Below are 5714 nucleotides of genomic sequence, written 5' to 3'. Positions count from 1 at the left end.
TCCTTTTCTTGTCTCTCTTATCAGGCTTCCTTCACACCCTCCAATTTCCTAAGCTTCTCCACTTAGATTGTCCCCGATTTCTGAAGCCTCCTCGTGAGTAAACTCCTTCAAGCTAGGCTTCACTTCCAGATATACAACGTAGGTTTTGAGAAGGCAAAACAACCAAAGATCAAATTGCCAACATCCGTTAGATCATGGGGAAAGCAAGGGAATTCCAGAATAACATCTAATTCTGTGTCATTGACTATGCTAAGACCTCTGACTGCGTGGCTCACAACAAACTACAGAAAATTCTTAAACAGAGGGCAGTACCAGATGACTCGACCTGTCTCCTGAGAAACCAGTATGCGGGTCAAGAAGCAACCATTAGAACCAGAGTTGGAACAAATGACTGTTTCATAATTGGGGAAGGAGAACGACAAGGCTGTATATTGTCATGCTGCTTATTTAACTTATATGCGGAGTACAGCCCGCGAAATGCCGGACTGGATGACTCCCAAGCTGCAATCAAGATTGATATTTCTCAGATACACAGAAGATACCACACAGCTCAGATACACAGATGATACCACTCTGATGGCAGAAAGTGAAGAGCAACTAGAGAACCTTTTGATAAGGTTCAAAAGAGGAGAGTGAAAAAACTGGCTTAAAACTCAACTATTGAAACACTAAAATCATGGCATCTGGTTCTATCCATTCATGGCAAATAGAAGGGGGTTAAGTGGAAGCAGTCCATCCTAAAGGAGATCAGTCCTGAATATTCATTGGAAGGACTGATGCTGGAGCTGAAACTCCAATACTTTGGCCACCGGATGCGAAGAACTGACTCATTTGAAAAGACCCTGATGTTGGGAAAGATTGAGGGCAGGAGGAGAGGGGGACAACAGAGGATCAGATGGATGGGTGGCATCACCGACTCAATGGACATGAGTTTGAGTGAACTCCAGGAGTTGGTGATGGACAGGGAGGCCTGGCGTGCTGTGGTTCATCGTGTCACAAGGAGTCGGACATGACTGAGCGACTGAACTGCACTGAAGAGGAAGCAGTGACAGATTTCATTTTCCTGGGCTCCAAAATCATTGCAGATGGTGATTGCAGCCATGAAATTCAAAGACACTTGCTCCTTGGAAGGAAAGCTATGACAAACCTAGCTTGCATGCATTCTCAGGCACTTCAGTAGTGTCCGGCTCTTTACGACCCCATGGACCGAGGCCCACCAGGCTCCTCTGTCCATGGGATTGTCCAGACGAGAATACTGGAGTAGGGTGCCATACTCCTCCAGGGGATCTTCCTGACCCAGGGATTGAACCCATATCTCCTAAGTGTGCTGCCTTACAGACAGATTCTTTACCACTGAGCCCCCTGGGAAGCCCATGACAAACCTAGACAACATATTAAAAAGCAGAGACATCACTTTGCTGACAAAGGTCTGTAGAGTCAAAACTACGGTTTTTCCAGTAGTGATGTACAGATGTGTGAGTTAGATCATTAAGAAGGCTGAGTGCCAAAGAATTGATGCTTTCGAATTGTGGTGCTAGAGATGAGCCTTGAGAATCCCTTGGACATCAAGGAGAACAAACCTGCCAATCCTAAAGGAAATGAACTCTGAATATTCACTGGCAGAACTGATGCTGAAGCTGCAATATTTTGCCCACCTGATGCGAATAGCTGACTCCTTGGAAAAGATCCTGATGCAAAAAGATCAAAGGCAGGAGGAGAAGGGGGCCACAGAGGGTGAGATGATTAGATAGCATCACCAACGCAATGGACATTAACTTGATCAAACTCAGGGAGATCGTTTAAGGACAGAGGAGCCTGGCTTGCTGCAGGCCATGGAGTTGTAAATAGTCGGACATGACTGAGCGACTGCACCACCACCACCTCCTCCACCTGAACTTTCAGCTTCCCTAAGGTGCCACCGCCCCACTCTACGAAGGGCTAAGAAGCTTTCTGTGTCTGTCAGTGGTAAAGGCTGAGACTTATGTCTTCACACACTCAGTGCCCCCTGCTTAGGGCTGATGGTGGGTCCTTACAATGCTCATCACTCCCTCCCAGAGCTCAGACCAGGGAGCCTTCTCACGACAGTAATGCAGCACCTACCCTGGTACAGAAATGGGAGTTGGAGCTGTTTACCCCTCTCAGTGTGTTTTCTCCCTTTACATTCATTTGCACATTTCTTCTTGAGTCACCGAATCCAACTCTGCTCATCCCCACCTGGTTACTGTAACAAGCTGCACCTGCATCTCTATCAGGGCGGGTGCATGTACCCCTGCACTATGTATTTTCTTTCTCCTTTCCCTTCAGAATCTCTAGACTCCCAGACACCACCCGCAAAAGGGGCAGTGATGAAGGGGAGGTTGTGACTCTCATTCACAGCCTGGGTCAAAGCACGACTGTGTTATATATAACCTTTTACTCTTACAATGAACCTTATCTTTTAGCTTTCCTCCTGGTTCTTGGCCAGCCCACTCACTGTTTTTTCCCCTCCTTAGGTCCATTCCCTGTGTTTCTCCTTTGCCCTTTTCTGTGTCTGTCTGGTCCACCAGTGTGATATTCCCATCATCAACCTTACATCACTGGTCTTGTTATTTCAAGCATTGCAGATACATCCTGAAACATGCTAGTAATCACTGTGTGTACTAAATGAAGGAATATGTTTAATGACTGACAGGAAAAGCATCTCCTCCATGTAGGAGTCAGTATATAGCTGTCGTATTTGTAGAACCGTATATAAAGCCTTGTGTCTTGTTCCAGACACTGTAGGGGTGTGGCTCTGTCGTCATGCCCTGGTGACCTTGCATGTCCCCACTTAGGCTACGTAGGCAAGGCTAAGTTGCAGGCTGACTTGAATCTTGGCAGAGAACCTATTGCTCTTGCAGCAAGGGGAGATAAGCAGCCTGATGAAGAGCTTCTATGAGGCCATTTCTCACCTGCCTCCTTATCCAGCTGGAGGTGACACAAAGTTGTTACTCACCCATCCCTGGTTTCAGTTGAACATAGGATGGTCTCCGTAGCCCCAGCTGAGAGTACAGCTGTGGACTAGAGAGCTGCTCAGTGCCATAGGGCACAACTGCGGGCTCCTTCCTGGCAGAGACCCACAACCTGTAGTGCCTGTTACTGAGGCCTTCCAATTCAGTGTCAAACCGTGGGACTAGGGACAAGGCAACTGACACCAGGGTCATACTGCCTCTGCATTGTCTGTAAGTTAAAATCTGAATCCATTCGGGGTCATTGCCTCCTTACTGCCCAAGCCCGTAGAAGGTGACAAGCCAAACTAACAGCTGCAGTGGTTCACTGTGGCCCTGTAGCTCCTGCTGTGTTGCTTAGGGACTGGCTGCCTGACTACGTGACAGAGTCTGGCGTTGAGTTGTGTGATGTTGTGTGACCAGAATATTGGCTTATTTTGTCATCACACACAGCAAGAAGCACAGTTTTCACCACATACTATGACTTAGGGTAGCCTTGTCAGTCCTCATTAAAAAACCCACCATAGAATGGATGCCCTGTCTGATGCCAGCTATTGAATGAATATATTTAGGCAAAATATGTTTCTGAAGTGCAATTCATTTTAAAAGTGAACCTTATAGTCTACTTGAAATTCAAAATCTGTATCACTTGTGAGAGAATTGTAACTGTAACGGTAAATGTTTAAATGAAAAAATGGAGTAAAGTAAGCCATATCCATTTGCAATGTATTGCCTAATTCACGTTATCTTGTTTATTCTTCATAACAAATATTTAGTGTAAACTTGTAATTTCCATTTTAGAAATGGGGAAACAGATCCAAAGGATGTAAATACCTTTCTCACCTTCACACAGTACGTGTCAGAGCCAGTACTGATACTCTTAGTTATGCCACATGCTGTGCTTACTCGCTCAGTCGTGTCTGACTCTTTCCCACCCCATGGACCGTAGCCCATCAGGCACCTCTATCCATGGGGATTCTTCAGGCAAGAATACTGGAATGGGTTGCCGTGGCCTCCTCCAGGAGATCTTCCCAACACAGGGGTCAAACCCAGGTCTCCAGCACTGCAGGCGGATTCTTTACCATCTGAGCCACTAGGGAAGCCCAGTTATGTCATGTCATAGCCAATAAGGAGACAGAGCAGCTAAGACTCAAGTCCTTTTGGCTCACAAAGTTCCCCTCGTTCTTTTCCGTTTTCTTCTAGCTAGGATCTAATCTTGTCAGGCAGCTCCATGACCAAGGGGCTTTTTCACATACTTTTTGGTCAGATGGGATACTCTAACTTAAGTCTCATGGTGGATTTGAACCTCCCATTTTCAGTCCTTTTGGACCTGGATTTTCATACCTCTGTAAGGGCACAACAGCTGCTATTTATAATCCTGTTATTCGCCAAGCAGAGTGAATTCTGAATAAGTCCTTTGTTGCACAAATATGTATTTTTTGGTGCGTGAGGATGCAGATGGGGGCTCAGAAATGTAAGTGTTTTGTTATTATGTTAATAGTAAGGATATAAGGGAGGAATCAGATAGCTGGAGGACTTCCCTGTAGCTCAAACAGTAAAGAATCTGCGGGAGACCAGGGTTCGATCCCTGGGCTGGGGAGATCCTCTGGAGAAGGGAATGGCAATCCACTCCAGTATTCTTGCCTGGAGAAATCCATGGACACAGAAGCCTGGCCCGCTACAGTTCATGGGGCTGCAAATAGTCGGACATGGCTGAGTGATTCACACACACACACACACAGACATACACAGACAACTGAAGGGCTTCTGAGATCTGGTGACTATCAAGCCAATGGACGACGCCATGGAGAAAAAAAGATGTTTGTGGCTGTTCTCTCCCTGCACCCAAAAAAACTTGGAAGGCAAGTCAGAAATGTGTGAAAGATATGCTGTGCCATTTGCCATGGACATTGACAGCAGTTTTTGTCCTGTCTCCCTACAACCTTTAACAATGGCTTTGGCATTTCATTTCTCTACAGGACAATAGAAATATATTAAGTTTTAAAAAATATTTCTCTGTCAATAATTTCATCAGGAACACCATATGAGATTTGGGTGGCACGTTTTGTAAATCCATTTACTCAAGATAAGGCTTTTATGAATTTTTTACGTGTGGGTATATATATGTATGTATATGCATTAACATGTAGATTACACCTAAAGCATATGTTATGACCAAATTTTTTTAACCCTAGAAGTGCAAGGGTGGTTTAAACGTACAAGGTTACCAATGCAATTCACCACACTAATATATAAAAATGGAGGGAAAACAATTCTATGATCACAACTGATGCAGTATAAGGGTTTGATGAAAATTAATCTATATTCAAGACAGCCAACTAGGAATAGAATGGAACTTACTCTGACAAAGTAAATCTACAAAAAAGCAATGTAAACAGGTTGAAATGGAGAAGATTTTTCATTTCCTATTGGGGAAAATGCCGATTAACACCTGCTTTAGTCAAGACTATTCTGGCCAGGTTTGTTCAATGCTGCAAAGTGAGGAAAGGTTTAAGGTTTAAGCCAGTAGAAATTGTTGATATTCAAATCTAATAGCATATTTTGAAAAGCAAAAACAATCTGGATCTAAATTTGTGGAATTAATATGCATATTTAGAGGAATTGTTGGACAGAAAATCCATATACCGACGTTCTATCTCTACATACATCCTCAGCTAGACAGTAAAAATCACAAACCATGAATTTTCAATAACATTAAATACCTGGGGATAAATTTAACAAAACATG

This window comes from Ovis canadensis, chromosome X (genome assembly GCF_042477335.2).
Source record: "Ovis canadensis isolate MfBH-ARS-UI-01 breed Bighorn chromosome X, ARS-UI_OviCan_v2, whole genome shotgun sequence".
Lineage (NCBI taxonomy): Eukaryota > Metazoa > Chordata > Mammalia > Artiodactyla > Bovidae > Ovis > Ovis canadensis.
Note: the sequence above shows the minus strand (reverse complement) of the source record.